Here is a 20,096-nt window from a genome sequence, read left to right as displayed (position 1 = left end):
TTCATAACCCATCATTAATACCTGTCAGTTCATAACCCATCATTTATACCTGTTCATTCATAACCCATCATTTATACCTGTTAGTTCATAACCCATCATGTATACCTGTTAATTCATAACCCATCATTTAAATATTTTAATTAATAACCCATCATAATACCCGTTCATTCATAACCCATCATTTATACCTGTTAGTTCATAACCCATCATTTATACCCGTTAGTTCATAACCCATCATTAATACCCGTTAATTCATAACCCATCATTTATACCTGTTCATTCAAAACCCATCATTTATACCTGTTAATTCATAACCCATCATTTATACCTGTTAGTTCATAACCCATCATTTATACCTGTTAATTCTTAACCCATCATTTATACCTGTTAATTCTTAACCCATCATTTATACCTGTAAATTCATAACCCATCATTTAAACCTGTAAATTCATAACCTATCATTTATACATGTTAATTCATAACCCATCATTTATACCTGTTCATTCATAACCCATCATTTATACCGTTTAGTTCATAACCCACCATTTATACCTGTTAATTCATAAACCATCATTTATACCTGTTAGTTCATAACCCATCATTTATACCTGGTCATTCATAACCCATCATTTATACCTGTTCATTCATAACTCGTCATTTATACCTGTTAAATCATAACCCGTCATTTATACCTGTTAATTCATAACTCGTCATTTAACCTGTTAAATCATAACCCGTCATTTATACCTGTTAATTCATAACTCGTCATTTATACCTGTTAAATCATAACCCATTATTTATACGTGTTAATTCATAACCCATAATTTATACCTGTTAATTCATAACCCATCATTTATACCTGTAAATTCAAAACCCATTATTTATACCTGTAAATTCATAACCCATCATTTAAACCTGTAAATTCATAACCCATCATTTATACCTGTTAATTCATAACCCATCAATTATACCTGTTAGTTCATAACCCATCATTTATACCTGTTCATTCATAACCCATCATTTATACCTGTTAGTTCATAACCCATCATTTATACCTGTTAAATCATAACCCATCATTCATACATTTAATGATAGGGGCATGCTTATTTAAGATGGTGAGGAAGGCACTTTTAACCTGTTAAGCCTATAGGGGCGCTATTTCATTATTGGATAAAAAAAACGTGCCCGTTTTAAGCGCAATATTTTGTCACGAAAAGATGCTCGACTATGCATAGAATTGACAGCTTTGGAAAGAACACAGTCTAACGTTTCCAAAACTGCAAAGATTTTATATGTGAGTGCCACAGAACTCATTCTACAGGCGAAACCAAGATGAAACGTCAAACAGGAAATGAGCAGAATCTCTGAAGCTCTGTTTTCAAATGTCTCCTTATATGGCTGTGAATGCAGCAGGAACGACCATGTGCTTTCTGTGGTTTCTTCAAGATGTCTGCAGCATTGTGACGTATTTGTAGGCATATCATTGGAAGATTGACCATAAGAGACTACATTTTCCAGGGGTCCGCCCGGTGGCCTTTGTCTAAATTCGTGCGTAATCTCCAGTTGCGGTCAATTTGTCCTGGGATTCAGAACGGAACGCACACTTCCACGAAGGATATATCATCGAAGAGATATGTGAAAAACACCTTGAGGATTGGTTCTAAACAACGTTTGCCATGTTTCAGTCGATATTATGGAGTTAATTTGGAAAAAAGTTCGGCGTAATTGATGACTGGAATTTCGTTTTTTTTTGGTAGCCAAACGTGACGCACCAAACGGAGCGATTTCTCCTAAACAAATCATCTTTCAGGAAAAACGGAACATTTCCTATCTAACAGAGTCTCCTCATTGAAAACATCTGAAGTTCTTCAAAGGTAAAAAATCTGAGATGACAGTGTTGTTAACAAAAGGCTAAGCTTGAGAGCTAGCATATTTATTTCATTTCATTTGCGATTTTCTTGAATAGTTAACGTTGCGTTATGCTAATGAGCTTGCCGGGATAAATACACTCCTGGATACAGGTTTTTTTGGTAGCCAAACGCGACGCACCAAACGGAGCGATTTCTCCTAAACAAATAATATTTCAGGAAAAACTGAACATTTGCTATCTAACAGAGTCTCCTCATTGAAAACATCTGAAGTTCTTCAAAGGTAAATTATTTTATTTGAATGCTTTTCTGTTTTTTGTGAAAGTGTTGCCTGCTAAATGCTAACGATAATGCTAACGCTAAATGCTACGCTAGCTAGCTACTGTTACACAAATGATTGTTTTCCTATGGTTGAGAAGCATATTTTGAAAATCTGAGATGACAGTGTTGTTAACAAAAGGCTAAGCTTGAGAGCTAGCATATGTATTTCATTTCATTTGCGATTTTCATGAATAGTTAACATTGCGTAATGGTAATGAGCTTGAGTCTGTATTCACGATACCGGATCCGGGATGGGTAGATCAGAGAGGTTAAAGAATAGCCAGGCATCATCTACTGACGGGATGAGGTCGATTAGAAAGGCCTGCTCGTAGAAGTGTTTCAGGGAGCGTTTGACAGTGATGAGGGGTGGTCGTTTTGTCGCAGACCCATTACGGATGCAGGTAATGAGGCAGTGATCACTGGGATCTTGATTGAAAACAGCAGAGGTGTTCTAGAAGCTAGTAAGTTTTAGGAATACGAGAGTTCTAGAATCTAGTGAGTTTTAGGAAGATGTGACTTCTAGAAGCTAGTGAGTTGTAGAATTCTATAGAATGAAAAAGGAAATAAAAATAATACTATTGTATATTATTATTTAGAAATTGGTGTTTTTTCTTGTTTTTAATTGTTGACAGCCAGTAGACACCATGTTTATATTGTAGAGGGTGAAGCATTGTAGTTGGGATCTCAGGGAGACACTTTGGGAACTGTCACGATCGTCGTAGTGAGGAGACCAAAGCGCAGCGTGGTGTGAATACATACTTTAAATGAATGACGAAAAACACGAATTAACCTAAACAAACAAACAAAATAACAAAACAAACGTGACCGCTAACATGCAACATCACATAGACAATAACCCACGAACCACAATACAAAACAGGCTACCTAAATATGGTTCCCAATCGGAGACAACGACAAACACCTGCCTCTGATTGAGAACCATATCAGGCCAAAACACATAGAAACAGACTAACTAGACATGCAACAACGCAAATAATGGTCAGAGTGTGACAGTACCCCTCCCCCCTAAGGTGCGGACTCAGGCCGCAAAACCTAAACCTATAGGGGAGGGTCTGGGTGGGCATCTGGCCACGGTGGCGGCTCTGGCGCGGGACGTGGACCCCACTCCACCACAGTCATTGCCCTCTTCAAGGGCCTCTTTAGAGTGACTACCCTTGCCTCCGACCTTGGGCCTAAGATGGGCCCTACTTAAAGGCCCCACTGGACTGAGGAGGGCCTCTGGACTGAGGGGCAGCTACGGACTGACGGGCAGCTCCGGACTGAGGGGCAGCTCCGGACTGGCTGACGGCTCTGGCTGCTCCTGGCTGGCTGACGGCTCTGACGGCTCCTGGCTGGCTGACGGCTCTGGCGGGTCCTGGCTGACAGACGGCTCTGGCGGCTCCTGGCTGGAAGACGGCTCTGGCGGGTCCTGGCTGACAGACGGCTCTGGCGGGTCCTGGCTGACAGACGGCTCTGGCGGGTCCTGGCTGACAGACGGCTCTGGCGGGTCCTGGCTGACAGACGGCTCTGGCGGCTCCTGGCTGACAGACGGCTCTGGCGGCTCCTGGCTGGCTGACGGCTCTGGCGGCTCCTGGCTGGCTGACGGCTCTGGCGGGTCCTGGCTGACTGGCGGCTCTGGCGGGTCAGGACAGACGGGAGACTCTAGCGGCTCAGGACAGACGGGAGACTCTAGCGGCTCAGGACAGACGGGAGACTCTAGCGGCTCAGGACAGACGGGAGACTCTAGCGGCTCAGGACAGACGGGAGACTCTAGCGGCTCAGGACAGACGGGAGACTCTAGCGGCTCAGGACAGACGGGAGACTCTAGCGGCTCAGGACAGACGGGAGACTCTAGCGGCTCAGGACAGACGGGAGACTCTAGCGGCTCAGGACAGACGGGAGACTCTAGCAGCGCTGGGCAGGAGGAAGGCTCGGGCAACGCTGGACAGGCGGGAGCCCCTGTAGGAATGAGACGGAGAGGTAGCCTGGTGCGGGGGACTGCCACCGCAGGGCTGTTGCGTGGAGGTGGCACTGGATAGACTGGACCGTGCAGGCGCACTGGAGTTCTTGAGCACCGAGCCTGCCCAACCTTACCTGGTTGAATGCTCCCGGTAGCCAGGCCAGTGCGGCGAGGTGGAATAGCCCGTACTGGGCTGTGCTGGCGAACCTGAGACACCATGCGTAAGGCTGGTGCCATGTACGCCGGCCCGAGGAGACGCACTGGAGACCAGATGCGTAAAGCCGGCTCCATGGCACCTGGCTCGATGCCCACTCTAGCCCGGCCGATACGAGGAGCTGGAATGTACCTCACCGGGCTATGCACACGCACTGGGGAGACTGTGCGCTCCAACGCATAACACGGTGCCTGCCCGGTCCCCCTCTCTCTCCGGTAAGCAAGGGAAGTTGGCGCAGGTCTCCTACCTGGCTTCACCACGATGGGGCTGCCTCTTGGGCTTCCAGCCACGCTGCCGTGCTGCCTCCTCATACCGGCGCCTCTCTGCTTTCACTGCCTCCAGCTCTGCTTTAGGGCGGCGATATTCCCCTGGCTGTGCCCAGGGTCCTTCGCCATCCAGAGTCCTGTGTCCTTTGCCGCTGCTGCTGGCCGTTACCACGCTGCTTGGTCGATTGTTGGTGGGTTATTCTGTTATGATCGTCGTAGTGAGGAGACCAAAGCACAGCGTGGTGTGAATACATACTTTTAATGAATGACGAAAAACACAAAGTACACTAGACAAAAAAACAAAATAACAAAACGAACGTGACCGCTATTGAAACTGAGTGCTAACATGCAACATCACATAGACAATAGGCATTATTTAACAGTCTACAAAGTCTGGGCAGTTTTCTCAGAAACTGATGGGAGTAAGTTACCCTAAGGATGAAACTATAAAACGCTTATTGGATTTTCTCCGTCCAGGTACTACAATTGAAATAAAACTGCCCTTAAGGCCTGAAAATGTTATAGTTTTGTTGGGGGGGGGGGGGGGTTCTTCCCAGTATGAGAGGAGTTGCTAGATTTATTTAACCTTTTTCCATAAAGTTAAAGTGAACCAAGGTGGCTGACTAGCTGTTGACTAGCTGTGGCTGACTAGCTGTTGATGAACCAAGGTGGCTGACTAGCTGTTGAAGAAGCGTCCCGTCCACTAGATTATAACTCACAGTGGCAGATTCACCTGAAGGATGCACATTGCCATCTGCTGACTGGAGTTGGTATCGCAAAAAAGAAAGAGAGAAAGAGAGAATTAGAGAGAGCATACTTAAATTCACACAGGACACCGGATAGGACAGGAGAAGTACTCCAGATATAACAAACTGACCCTAGCCCCCCGACACATAAACTACTGCAGCATAAAGACTGGAGGCTGAGACAGGAGGGGTCAGGAGACATTGTGGCCCCATCCGATGACACCCCCGGACAGGGCCAAACAGGAAGGATATAACCCCACCCACTTTGCCAAAGCACAGCCCCCACACCACTAGAGGGATATCTTCAACCACCAACTTACCATCCTGAGACAAGGCCGAGTATAGCCCACAAAGATCTCCGCCACGGCACAACCCAAGGGGGGGGCGCCAACCCAGACAGGAAGATCACATCGGTGACTCAACCCACTCAAGTGACGCACCTCTCCTAGGGACGGTATGAAAGAGCCCTAGTAAGCCAGTGACTCAGCCCCTGTAATAGGGTTAGAGGCAGAGAATCCCAGTGGAAAGAGGGGAACCGGCCAGGCAGAGACAGCAAGGGTGGTTCGTTGCTCCAGAGCCTTTCCGTTCACCTTCACACTCCTGGGCCAGACTACACTCAATCATATGACCCACTGAAGAGATGAGTCTTCAGTAAAGACTTAAAGGTTGAGACCGAGTTTGCGTCTCTCACATGGGTAGGCAGACCATTCCACAAAAATTGAGCTCTATAGGAGAAAGCCCTGCCTCCAGCTGTTTGTTTAGAAATTCTAGGGACAATTAGGAGGCCTGCGTCTTGTGACCGTAGCGTACGTGTAGGTATGTACGGCAGGACCAAATCAGAGAGATAGGTAGGAGCAAGCCCATGTAAAGCTTTGTAGGTTAGCAGTAAAACCTTGAAATCAGCCCTTGCCTTGACAGGAAGCCAGTGTAGGGAGGCTAGCACTGGAGTAATATGATATTTTTTTTTGGTTCTATTCAGGATTCTAGCAGCTGTATTTAGAACTAACTGAAGTTTATTTAGTGCTTTATCCAGGTAGCCGGAAAGTAGAGCATTGCAGTAGTCTAACCTAGAAGTGACAAAAGCATGGATTAATTTTTCTGCATCATTTTTGGACAGAAAGTTTCTGATTTTTGCAATGTTACGTAGATGGAAAAAAGCTGTCCTTGAAACAGTCTTGATATGTTCTTCAAAAGAGAGATCAGGGTCCAGAGGAATACACAGATTTAAAGAGGAGTCCGTAATTTGCTTTCTAATAATCATGATCTTCTCCTCAAAGAAGTTCATGAATTTATTACTGCTGAAGTGAAAGCCATCCTCTCTTGGGGAATGCTGCTTTTTAGTTAGCTTTGCGACAGTATCAAAAAGGAATTTCGGATTGTTCTTATTTTCCTCAATTAAGTTGGAAAAATAGGATGATCGAGCAGCAGTAAGGGCTCTTCGATACTGCACGGTACTGTCTTTCCAAGCTAGTCGGAAGACTTCCACTGGTATCGGTGTAATTTCTCACCCCTTTTGGCTGTATGAAAGTTAATTTCCCCTCAGACACACACATTTGTTCTTTGATATTACCTAAGCCACTGCCTGTTCACCCCACTATCATTCAGAAGGCGAGGTCAGTACAGGTGCATCAAAGCTGGGTCCATAAGACAGCTTCTATCTCAAGGCCATCAGACTGTTAAACAGGCATCATGAAATCATTGGCCCTTTAATAACGTTTATGTTCTATCTTGCATTTCTCATCTCATATGTATAAACTGTATCTCAGTCTGTGCTGCTCTGACATTGTTTATCCATATATTTATATATTCATAATTCCTTTACTTAGATTTGTGTGTATTAGGTATTTGTTGTGAAATTGTTAGATATTACTGCACTGTTGGAGCTAGGAACACAAGAATTTAGTTAGATATTACGGCACTGTTGGAGCTAGGAACACAAGCATTTAGTTAAATATTACTGCACTGTGGGAACTAGAAGAACAAGCATTTCGCTACACCCCAATAACATCTGCTGAGCACCTGTATGTGACCAACAACATTTGATTTCTGAAGGTAATTTGTGTAAAATGTATTTTTCCCCACTCATTTACCCCATCTCTTTACATTGCTTATGCAGATTCAGTGGCCTGACTGCATCCAGACTAGTAGCTCTGAACCTTATGCAGCTTGGCGTGATCAGATGACAGAAGTCACATTTAGGTGCCAGGTGTAACTATAGATGTTCCAAATCCATTACTTTGAGTGTTGACTAAATGTGTTTCTTTCTGTGTTGCAGGGGCAGTCAAGAAATGGAACGTCAAGGCCACAGAACATGACATAAGCAGAGCTGTGGGAGACCACCTTAAAGCCCCTGGTAGAGCTGGGCGTGGTGTTTACGCCTTCAGCAGGCTTGATACTATTTTTCATAGTAAAAGGGACCAAGAGTCTGTTGATTGGTCATTCATTTATACGGCATATTTCAGACATGGATGCAACAGAATGGCTTCACAGAAAAAAACAACAACAAATATTTAGTACACAACAAACAGAAGACTAACAACTGAAAGACTAATGAACTTTCTAATGAAATGCCATTGATTAAAATATTAATTGGATGCAATTTCCAACCCAAAATATACACTTGTTTTTTAGGAGGGGCACTGGAAGTTGACTAGTAACAACAACTGGGACCTGAAAGACACCCACCATGAGACCCACTAAATCTTCCCAAGAAGTGGAACACAAAAGAAAAACCCACACCGAACTTAAAGACAGGACGAAACCAAAAAGGTGGAGACTCTCCACATCTATCAAGACAACTGGAGCACTGGGCCAGACACTTTTAATAAATCCTCTTGTAACTACCCATCCCGGATCTGGGAGCGTAATCATCAACTGACACTAATTAGCATAACGCAACGGACATAAATATTACGAGAAAATATTTATATTCATGAAATCACAAGTGAAATATATTAAAACACAGCTTAGCCTTTTGTTAATCACCCTGTCATCTCAGATTTTGAAAATATGCTTTACAGCCAATGCAAGACAAGCATGTGTGTAAGTTTATCGATAGCCTAGCATAGCATTATGCCTAGCTAGCAGCAGGCAACCTGGTCACGAAAATCAGAAAAGCAATCCAATTCAATCGTTTACCTTTGATGAGCTTCGGATGTTTTCACTCCCAAGACTCCCAGTTAGATAGCAAAAGTTCCTTTTTTTCCAAAAATATTATTTTTGTAGCCGAAATAACTCCGTTAGTTCTTCACGTTTGGCTGAGAATTCGACCGGAAATTGCGGTCACGACAACGCCGAAAAATATTCCAAATTAGCTCCATAATATCGACAGAAACATGGCAAACGTTGTTTATAATCAATCCTCAAGGTGTTTTTCAAATATCTATTCGATAATATATCAACCGGGACAGATGGCTTCTTAGTAGGAAAGAGAGAAACAATGGCCGCATTTGTCTCTTACGCACAAAACACTCTGAGAGACTACAGCTGACCACTGACGCAATGCTGACGTTTAGGCTCATTTTTCAAAATAAAAGCCTGAAACTATGTATTTTGACACTAGACAATCTAGTCGATATCTCATTCACTGCTCAATAGGGACGCATAGGAACGCAGAGCTTCCTGATTGGATTTTTCTCAGGCTTTTGCCTGCAATATCAGTTATGTTATACTCACAGACAATATTTGTACAGTTTTGGAAACTTTAGAGTGTTTTCTATCCCAAGCTGTCAATTATATGCATATTCTAGCATTTTGTCCTGACAAAATAGCCAGTTTACTTTGGGAACATTATTTTTCCAAAAATGAAAATAGTGCCCCCTAGATTCAACAGGTTTTAAATAGAACCTGGACCAGCTCAGGTGAAACACCTTCCCACTAACGAGATGGACCACATACTGACTAACGAGGTGACACCAATCAATGCATCCTACATGCTAACGAGCTAAAGTCCAACCTCAAAATATAAATGGAAAAACCAAAGAATGTAACACCTTCCCCTTAGGACAACAAATATATTTTATATTTATGACTCAATTTATTAGGATTGTTAACAAAATCGATTATAGACCGATTTATTATACTGTGTCCATGTGTATAAGCTGCAAGTACGTTGAAATTAAATAGTTTTCTTTTCAACTAAAACCAAGCTTATATTGTACGTCGGGCATAGTCTTATTTTCAACGACATTTTTCTAGGTGGGATATCCCCAATGTCACAGTTTAAACGTGTCCAAATCAATAGCCCAAATGCAGAAACAGTTTGGGGTAAAATGTATTATATTCACAAACATCTTCCACAATAATCATATAACTTAAACAAGCACCTCATAAACTGCACAAGCGCCAGAAACGCTGTTGTTTTGACAAGTAGCAATAAATCACTGATATCAATTAGGGGGGAAATCAGGTTGTTCGTCCTATTGGGACAAAAAAAAACACATGGAAATGGGAGATATCTTTTACCTCACTGGTTAGAGGACAACCTGCAGAAGACAGTCAGCTACATTTTGGAGTGATGCATTTAAATTTAGGGGTCGTTAAACAAAGGAACGCAACACTTATTTGTCATCACTCATCAATATCATGTTGAAATCAATTGTGCCGAGAGGAGGTTGCACGTCCTGTTAAAACGAACAACTCAAAAACCACATGGAATCTGGGAATAATGTGTACATCCCTGGTTAGAGGACAACTTGTAGAAAACAGATCGCTACATTTTGAAGTGTTGCATTTTGATTCAAGTGTAACAACTCTTTTTTTGTTAGTCACTTTTTGTTAAATCATTTAAATAGTACTCTTTCAATTCAGAGCCTGGATTTTCACCCTGAGGCTAATATCCATATCATGCTGAAATCAATAGAACAGGGGACAAACGTTTAGGCTTCTACATTGTGACATTATTAAAATACTCCTACTACAATGTTTAAACATTCTACATTGTGACATCATTAATATATTCCTACTACAATGTTAAAACATTCTACATTGTGACATTATTTCATTAATATCATGAAACAACTCCTTCATGTATTTTCTGTTTAATCAGAGATCTTTATCAGAGTATCTCTTCCCCTGTGTGTGTCAGCTTGTGTATATTCAGGCTGTTTGGCCGAGTAAAACTCTTCCCACATTGACCACAGGTTTCTCTCCTGTGTGTGTTCCCTGGTGTATAGTTAGATAGCAAGAAGAAGAAATACTCTTCCCACATTGATTACAGCTATATGGTTTCTCTCCTGTGTGTGTTCTGCGGTGTTTTGTTAGATAGCCAGATGTGGAAAAACTCTTCCCACACTGATTACAGCTGTATGGTTTCACTCCTGTGTGTGTTCTCTGGTGTATAGTTTGATAGCTAGATTTAACAAAACTCTTCCCACATTGAGCACAGCCATATGGTTTCTCTCTTGTGTGATGTCTTTGATGTATTTTAAGTTTTAATGAATAGTTGAATATTTTACCACAGTCAGAGCAGCAGTGGTAATATTTCTTCCATGTGGGTTTTTGCTGGTGTTTCTTGAGGAGTTCTGATCTGGAGAGACTCTTCTCTGCCTTGTCAGCATCACGTTGTTGTTGAGGCTCCCCAGTGTATCCACGATAGTCACATCTCTCTCTCCTGTGTAAACAACAAAGTCAGACAGATGTTTCAAGGCCCACAACAGCCGAAATCTACTTTGCCATTAGCCTGAAACTGAGGGTTTAACAAATTGGCCCATAACTTCACCTAACAATAACATAGGCCTACTGTAGGACCCATAACTTCACCGAACCACAATAACTACAGACATACTGGAACACGTGTGTGTTGTACAATAGCCTATCCATCAAGGAACAGTTCTCTACACATTATGAGCTAAGTATCTCTGTGTCCAAACAGACTAAAGGGACCCTACTGTAAATCAAGCAGACAATAACACATTATAAACATCAATTTGTTAGGGATGTTGGATCCAACGTGGAGCACGGCATAACTGTCTTTACCAGAGTAATGAATGAAGAAGCACTTTAGTTGTAGTTGCATGTCGTGATGTTTGTCATTTTACTGTCATTCGAAAATGATTTCCTGGATCAGCTGATGATTGTTGAACATGTGACTATAACAAAACAGCTACAGTATTAAGTATTATGTGTAATTATTGAAAAACCACGTTAATGACAAACTAGGTACAACATACTATTAGGTACAACATACTATTAAATCCACACGTTACGACTATAACTACTGTTCCCTGAAGGTCGGAAACAACGAGGGAACTAGGTACAACAAACTATTAAATCTGTGTATCGCTGGATGCCCCGCCTTCCACAGGTGATGAGCGTGAGGATGAATTTATTCCTTCAATTTAATACCGCTTTTCACCATTCCAGGAAAGGGGGGTGGGGGACAGGTGTTGTACCTCGTTTGCCTCCTTCAGGGAACAGTAATTATAGTCATAAAGTTACACTCCCTTTCAGTCGGTCAACTTCGGTACAACATACTATGGGGAAATACAATCATTCCCCATGCTGACCCAAACGGATACTAAATGAAACGGCCCATGGCAGACCACCCAGACCTGACCCTACAAGATACGTTAGTTTTGTCAATTTATTCATTGTCTTTTGTTTGAAACCCTCCTGTCAATGTTGAGTAAGGATGCATTCCTGATTACACATATAGAAGTAGGACTAGTCTACCTGGACTGAGCAGAAATGTAAGCCTATAAATATGCCCATTTGAGGATGTCTGATAGTATTTCTGATTATCTTAGTGGTGCACCACTAATGAGATGTGGAGCTTCCCAAAGAATTTTTTTCTTCACCTCAAAACAACAAGTAAACAAAATCTTATTAAAATCAATTGCAAATGACAATAGTTCCTCAAAGTATTTTCGTAAAATATTTTCAGCTCTCGCCCACTCGGCACAAAAGGGAAAAATGTAATGCGCTGATCCAGTGTAAATGTCATAAAATTCCTGATTACTTCTTATCCCTTTCACAAATATCCAACAGCTGTGTCTGTCCCAAACTCACTAGGGCGGGAAACTGAGGGCCCAGAATATTTTATACAATGTTGCAAGCTTGCTATCTCCAGTTTCTGCCGACCCAGAAGATAGTTGATACGTTTCAAGTTCGTTGTAGACAGGTCATGCTTAGCGAATGTGATTTCTTTTTAAATCAGGATATTTTCTAACTGCAGGCTGCAATGTTTTTATATGATTCCTTTATGTAGGCTATTTTTTAGTTGGCAATGGCAATAAAAGTTACTTTTAGATAGAATGTAGATTAATCACAGACAAAGAATTTGAGATACTATTATAAATTAAATGAAACTGTTCCACATGAAAATCATAACTGGCACGCAGATTGGTAGAAATTGTAAGATACATTGTCACTCCAAATTGAAAAGGTTGCCGACCGCTGGTGTAGTTAATTACTAAAAACTTCAGGAACATAACGGCAGAATTTACGATGTCCAGCAGCAGCGGGAGGAGGAGGAGGAGGGAAGACTTTTTCTGGATGACCAGCTCCCTCAAGTAATTTGTGTGTCTTAATTATTTAATCAAACAGCGTGCTTAAAGCATCAGACAAGTTCAGTACATATAGTTGATTTAATTAAAACACATGGGGTGTGATTATATATGGAAAAAATACACGTTATAAAATTCCAACCACTCCCTTGGTAGAAAGAAAAGACGACTCTTGGTTGACCAAGATTTTGTTTTAGTCAGGAACAGCCCAAGAACATACAGTGCATTCAGAAAGTTCAGACCGCTTCCCTTTTTCCACATTTTGATAAATTACTTATTCTAAAATGGATTTAAAAAAATAATGCTCATGAAAAAGTGAAATGTTTGATACTCAATGAATTCAATTGAATGGACATGATTTGTAAAGGCACACAGCTATCTACAGTTAACAGTGCATGTCAGAGCAAAAAAACAAGCTTTGAGGTCGAAGGAATTGTCCATAAAGCTCAGATACAGTATTGTGTCGAGTCACAGATCTGGGGAAGGGTACCAAAAAATGTCTGCAGCATTGAAGGTCCCCAAGAACACAGTGGCCTCCAACGTTCTTTAATGGAATAAGTTTAGAACAACTAAGAGCTCCAGAGTTCCTCTGTGGAGAAGGGAGAACCTTCCAGAAGGACAACCATCTCTGCAGCACTCCACCAATCAGTCCTTTAGGTTAGAGAGGCCAGACGGAAGCCACTCCTCAGTATAATGCACATGACAGCCTGCTTGGAGTTTATCAAAAAGGCACCCAAAGGACTCAGACCATGAGAAACAAGATTCTCTGGTCTGATGAAACCAAGATTGAACTCCTTGACCTGAATGCCAAGTCACACATCTGTAGGAAACCTGGCACCATCCAAAAGGTGAAGCATGGTTGTGGTAGCATGATGCTGTGTGGATGTTTTTCAGCAGCAGGGACTGGGAGACTATTCAGGGTCGAGGGAAAGATGAACAGAGCAAAGTGCAGAGAGATCCTTAATGAAAACCTGCCCCAGAGCGCTCAGGACCTCAGACTAGGGCGAAGGTTCACCTTCCAACAGGACAACAACCCGAAGCACACAGCCCAGACAGCATAGGAGTGGCTTTGGGACAAGTCTCTGAATAACCTTGAGTTGCCCAGCCAGCGCCCGGACTTGAACCCAATCAAACATCTCTGAAAATAGCCATGCAGTGACGCTCCCCATCCAACCTGACAGAGCTTGAAAGGATCTGCAGAGAAGAAATGGGAGAAACTCCCCAAACGCAGGTGTGCCAAGCTTGTTACGTCATATACAAGAAGACTCAAGGCGGTAATCGTTACGAAAAGTGCTTCAACAAAGTACTGAGTAAAGGGTCTGAATACTTATGAACACTATGAATAATTAGCAACATTTTCTAAAATCCTGTTTTTGCTTTCTCATTATGGGTTATTGTGTATATTGAGGAAAAACAACAATTTAATCAATTTTAGAATAAGACTTTAACGTAACAAAATGTGGAAAAAGTCAAGGGGTTTGAATACTTTATGAATGCACTGTATACAGCAACAGCTCCCCCATAAGCATTCCTGTCTTTTCTGTAGATGTTATATCCCTGCATTGCTACTGCTGAATCAAAGGAATTATCTCAGTGAGTTTCAGAGATGAACAGTACAATGCATTCCAAATTCAATAGGCAGGCAAGTAAACAAAAACATTTTCAAATAAAAACTATTCCAGAAAATGTCAGTGTATATAACGACTGTCCAATAGACTGTAGACCAATCGCCTTCACATTGTCATGCTGTGACACGCAGTTCCCAAGCTAATTCTCATGAAAATCAATTTTTAAAGTCAGGGTATGAGTTGAGAAACATGCCTATTTTCCTTGAAAGTACGTAATGTCACGATTGCAAAGCTATACAATATTACAGAGAACAAGATAATGATCTCACATCTCTGAAAATATTTGTATTAATGTACTTCTTGTTCACAGAGGGTAATTCATGCCAATGTTCTTTTCTTTAAGCTGTTAATACAAATCAAAAGGAGTTTCCAATATCCTAATTTCTTAAAGTATTTCTGGTGATAGCAAGTGATACACAAGCTAGGTCTATTGAAACATTGCCCTCCCATGGCAGCATTTACCAGCCACCAGGTTCAGAAGCTTTAAACCACATAAAAAATATTTGAAACCCAATTCTATTTTTGCCCAAAGTTAAGATAGAAATTATTCAAACTGAACATAATTCATGCTGGTTATTATTTTAGGCTATTTTAGTTTTGGAGTCAAAGATAGTTTTAATTTTTCAAACCGGTTTTTATTTTATTTCAGTTTACAAACAGGTTTTTATTTTATTTCAGTTTACAAACAGGTTTTTATTTTATTTCAGTTTACAAACAGGTTTTTATTTTATTTCAGTTTACAAACAGGTTTTTATTTTATTTCAGTTTACAAACAGGTTTTTATTTTATTTCAGTTTACAAACAGGTTTTTATTTTATTTCAGTTTACAAACAGGTTTTTATTTTATTTCAGTTTACTAAATAGTTTCCCCCTAATTACTTGTTCCATAATAAGCATGGAGGATTCCCCTATCAACCAGTCATAGGTACTGGTGACAAAGCGCCTCGTAACCTATAACCTGTATCACTAGACACCTCATAGCGAGCTACAGGTAGGAATCAGCAATGAATCCCAATAATGAGATACCTCTGGGGAGGGTTGTCAGCAACATTTAAAAAAAGGATGTATAGTGTTTTATGACAAACCGTTTTTTACAAGTGCCTCAAGACACCAACTTAGACTTTACTGTGAAATGCTTTACTTACAAGCCCTTAACCAAAAGTGCAGTTCAAGAAGAAGAAAACGTTTACCAAGTAGACTAAAATAAAAAAAGTCATAATAAAAAGTAACACAATGAGAATAACAATAACGAGGCAATATACAGGGGGCACCGGTACCGAGTCAGTGTGCGGAGGTACAGGCTAGTTGAGGTAATCTGTACATGAAGGTGGGGGCGTAGTGACTATGCATAGGTAACAGTGCACAAAAGGGAGGGGTGTGGGGGTTTTCAATGTAAATTGTCCGGTGGAGATTTTATGAATTGTTCAGCAGTCTTATGGCTTGGGGGTAGAAGCTGTTGAGGATGCTTTTGGTCCTAGACTTGGCGCTCCGGTACCACTTGACGTGCGGTGGCAGAGAAAATAGTTTAAAACTTGGGTGACTGGAGTCTCTGACAATTTTGTGAGCTTTCCTCTGACATCGCCTATTATATAGGTTCTGGATGGCAGGAAGCTTGGCCACAGTGATGTACTGGGCCGTTCACACTACCCTCTGTAGCGCCTTACGGTCAAATGCCGAGAAGTTGCCATACTAGGCGGTGATGCAACCGGTCAGTATGCTCTCGATGGTGCAGCTGTATTATCTTTTGAGGATCTGGTGACCCATTCCATATCTTTTCAGTCTCCTGAGGGGGAAAAGGTTTTGTTGTGCCCTCTTCATGACTGTCTTGGTATGTACCCACGTGGGTGACTGAAAGATGAACTGAGGTCCACACTCCAGTCCAGTTGATGGTGGTAAGGCACCTTAAAGTTGGTTGCCAACCACCATATAAAGTCCAAAGAAGAAAAAGAAGCCTGAAGGAAGGAGAAATGACGAGAAACTAATTTGGTTTACCGTTTGGGGAGTCGCGACTTGTTACCTATTTTGATGTGATATGAAAGTATTATGTAAAATTATTTTGATGTGATATGAAAGTACAGTCGTGGCCAAAAGTTTTGAGAATGACACAAATATACATTTTCACTAGGTCTGCTGCCTCAGTTTGTATGATGGCAATTTGCAAATACTCCAGAATGTTATGAAGAGTGATCAGATGAATTGCAATTAATTGCAAAGTCCCCTCTTTGCCATGCAAATGAACTGAATCCCCAAAAACATTTCCACTGCATTTCAGCCCTTCCACAAAAGGACCAGCTGACATCATGTCAGTGATTCTCTCGTTAACACAGGTGTGAGTGTTGACGAGGACAAGGCTGGAGATCACTCTGTCATGCTGATTGAGTTTGAATAACAGACTGGAAGCTTCAAAAGGAGGTTGGTGCTTGGAATCATTGTTCTTCCTCTGTCAACATGGTTACCTGCAAGGAAACACGTGCCGTCATCATTGCTTTGCACAAAAGGGGCTTCACAGGCAAGGATATTGCTGCCAGTAAGATTGCACCTAAATCAACCATTTATCGGATCATCAAGAACTTCAAGGAGAGCGGTGCAATTGTTGTGAAGAAGGCTTCATGGCACCCAAGAAAGTCCAGCAAGCGTCAGGACCGTCTCCTAGAGTTGATTCAGCTGCGGGATTGTGGTACCACCAGTACAGAGCTTGCTCAGGAATGGCAGCAGGCAGGTGTGAGTGCATCTGCACGCACAGTGAGGTGAAGACTTTTGGAGGATGGCCTGGTGTCAAGAAGGGCAGCAAAGATGCCACTACTCTCCATGAAAAACATCAGGGACAGACTGATATTCTGCAAAGGGTACAGGGATTGGACTGTTGAAGACTGGGGTAAAGTCATTGTCTCTGATGAATCCACTTTCCGATTGTTTTGGGCATCCGTAAAAAAGCTTGTCTGGAGAAGACAAGGTGAGTGCTACCATCAGTCCTGTGTCATTCCAACAGTAAAGCATCCTGAGACCATTCATGTGTGGAGTTGCTTCTCAGCCAAGGGAGTGGGCTCACTCACAATTTTGCCTAAGAACACAGCCATGAATAAAGAATAGTACCAACACATCCTCCGAGAGCCACTTCTCCCAACCATCCAGGAACAGTTTGGTGACGATCAATGCCTTTTCCAGCATGATGGAGTACCTTGCCATAAGGCAAAAGTGATAATATGTGGCTCGGGGAATGAAACATATATATTTTGGGTCCATGGCCAGGAAACTACCCAGACCTTAATCCCATTGAGAACTTGTGGTCAATCCTCAAGAGGTGGGTGGACAAACAAAAACCCACAAATTCTGACAAACTACAAGCATTGATTATTCAAGAATGGGTTGCCATCAGTCAGGATGTGGCCCAGGAGTTAATTGATAGCATGACAAGGCAGATTGCAGAGGTCTTGAAAAAGAAGGGTCAACACTGCAAATACTGACTCTTTGCAACAACTTCATGTAATTGTCAACAAAAGCCTTTGACACTTATGAAATGCTTGTAATTATACTTCAGTATACCATAGTAACAGCTGAAAAAATATCTAAAGTCACTGAAGCAGCAAACTTTGTGGAAATTAATATTTGTGTCATTCTCAAAACTTTTGGCCACGACTGTATTATGTGAAATTATTTTGATATGATATTTAAGTATTGTGTGAACTTATGTTGATGTGATATGAAAGTAACGGAATTTATGTTTCTAGAAATGTATCGCAATTGAGAATTGATAATTGAGAAATGCAACCATCCATGATAAACATTATAGTTTTAACCATGCTTTGAGGATAGAGTGGTTGTTTATATTTACTGGCAAACATTTGAGTAAAAAAAGCTTATATTTTGTGTTCTGATGGGGTACGACAGTTGAATTAAGCTCATGAGGCATTTATAAGTGAATTCTTCAAGAAACAGATGGGCACATATCATTAATGTATAAGTTCCAAAATGGATGTAACAACTGCTGATTGCCCCTTTAAGAGTACATACTGGGCTAATCTAATAGGAGATATTGAGGACTACAGTATTTCAGGCATTGTCATTGGATGCAATTGATGAATTGTTAATGTTTTGTTGATGGTCCACTCTTGATGTTCTACACGTTACAATGTAGCTTCAGTCATTCCTACAGAACAACATTAAAGTGTACAACCCCTTTACTGCATATTGGTTCAACTACTGCAGAGACGGTACTTACTGGTGTTAAACAGATCTCCAACATCCTCTTCTTCTTCCTCCTCTTTCAATGTGACAGTCATCTCCCCCTCCTCCTCTTTCACTCCAAAAATGGCATCCTCCTCTTCTTTTACTGTAACATCCTCAACCTCTACTTGTTTTTATATTGTAACAGCCTCCTCTTCCTCCTCCTCTTTGACGCAAGCTTCTTCCTCCGTCCAGCAGACCTCCTCTTCTTTATCAGGAGGAGAGTAGATTAGTGAACTCATGGTCGGAGATGTTCTAAGCTAACTTAGCAAACCAGCTAGCTGACAAACAACGTAAATATATAATTAAATGGGCCAACAAGTACATACAACAGAAGTGTGTTTAATACACAGCGACTAATATAAACCAAAACAGTGTAAAGAGCGTGAATGTTGTAGCTATATTTGCTAGAAAGCTACTGGGGTGTCTGACTAGCTGTTGTTGTTGAAGGAGCGTCCCGTCCACTAGATTATACGTCACACTGGCAGCGTCGCCTGAACCTAAAAGACGCATATCGCCATCTGCTGACTGGAGTGGGGAACGCAGTTGAGGAACCAAAAGTAAATTTTTCATTTATTTCATAAAGGTTTAATATTAAATTAAGTAGTTCAAAGAGAAGCATGTGTTGATTGATTCGTTTTTAATGAGTGAGAATTTAAAACAATCTTTACACCCACTACATATTTGCATTGAACCATACTTCTGACATGGAGGCATAACTTTTATCATTTCCAAAATGTGGTTTATTCAATTCTTTCATTTTTTCATGACTTTGTCAACTTGTTCTTAATAAATCTAAATCATGGTTTAGTGTTTCTGTATCAATATGGACTTTTAACAAATTCAAATCCTTTGGAGTCATTTTGACTCCAGCCAAAAGCACCTTTGATAATTAGGATGTTTATTTCAAATCAAAATCACATTTTATTGGTCACATACACTTGTTTAGCAAATGTTATTGGGGGGGGAGCAAAATGCTTGGTTCTAACTCCGACAGTGCAGTAATATCTAACAAGTAATATCTAACAATTTCACAACATATACCCAATACACACAAATTTAAGTATTTGGATCTAGGATTCTCTGTAGGCATGATCCATCCCACCAGAGGGTGGAGGGGCACCTGAATCAGTGGTTTTGACCAGATAGACACCTGCAGACACACAGTATAGTGCCTCCCATGTACTCTCCTAAGATTGGACTTTTCTATACCACATATCACATGACTGTGTACAAAACTGCCAATGGTAGAAAACTCTGCCAGCAATATACAGTGCATTTGTAAAATATTCAGACCCTTTGTATATGTATATAAGGAACAGACTAGGTCTATACTGCTCCTACATGGTGTAACAATACATCAT

The 20,096-nt window shown here is 41.3% G+C and overlaps 1 long non-coding RNA gene across 1 annotated transcript; it reads right to left on the bottom strand.

The window, feature by feature from the left end:
• Window positions 1-7,803: 7,803 nt before the first annotated feature.
• On the bottom strand, window positions 7,804-19,198 carry LOC139413180 (uncharacterized). The gene is made up of 2 exons (XR_011634771.1): window positions 18,728-19,198; window positions 7,804-10,986 (listed from the first exon to the last, which is right to left on the bottom strand). It is a non-coding gene; the product is annotated as an uncharacterized lncRNA (long non-coding RNA).
• Window positions 19,199-20,096: the final 898 nt, after the last annotated feature.

This window comes from Oncorhynchus clarkii, chromosome 7 (genome assembly GCF_045791955.1).
Source record: "Oncorhynchus clarkii lewisi isolate Uvic-CL-2024 chromosome 7, UVic_Ocla_1.0, whole genome shotgun sequence".
NCBI lineage: Eukaryota > Metazoa > Chordata > Actinopteri > Salmoniformes > Salmonidae > Oncorhynchus > Oncorhynchus clarkii.
The sequence above is the reverse complement of the archived record's forward strand: the minus strand, read 5'-3'. Positions and strand labels throughout refer to the sequence as shown.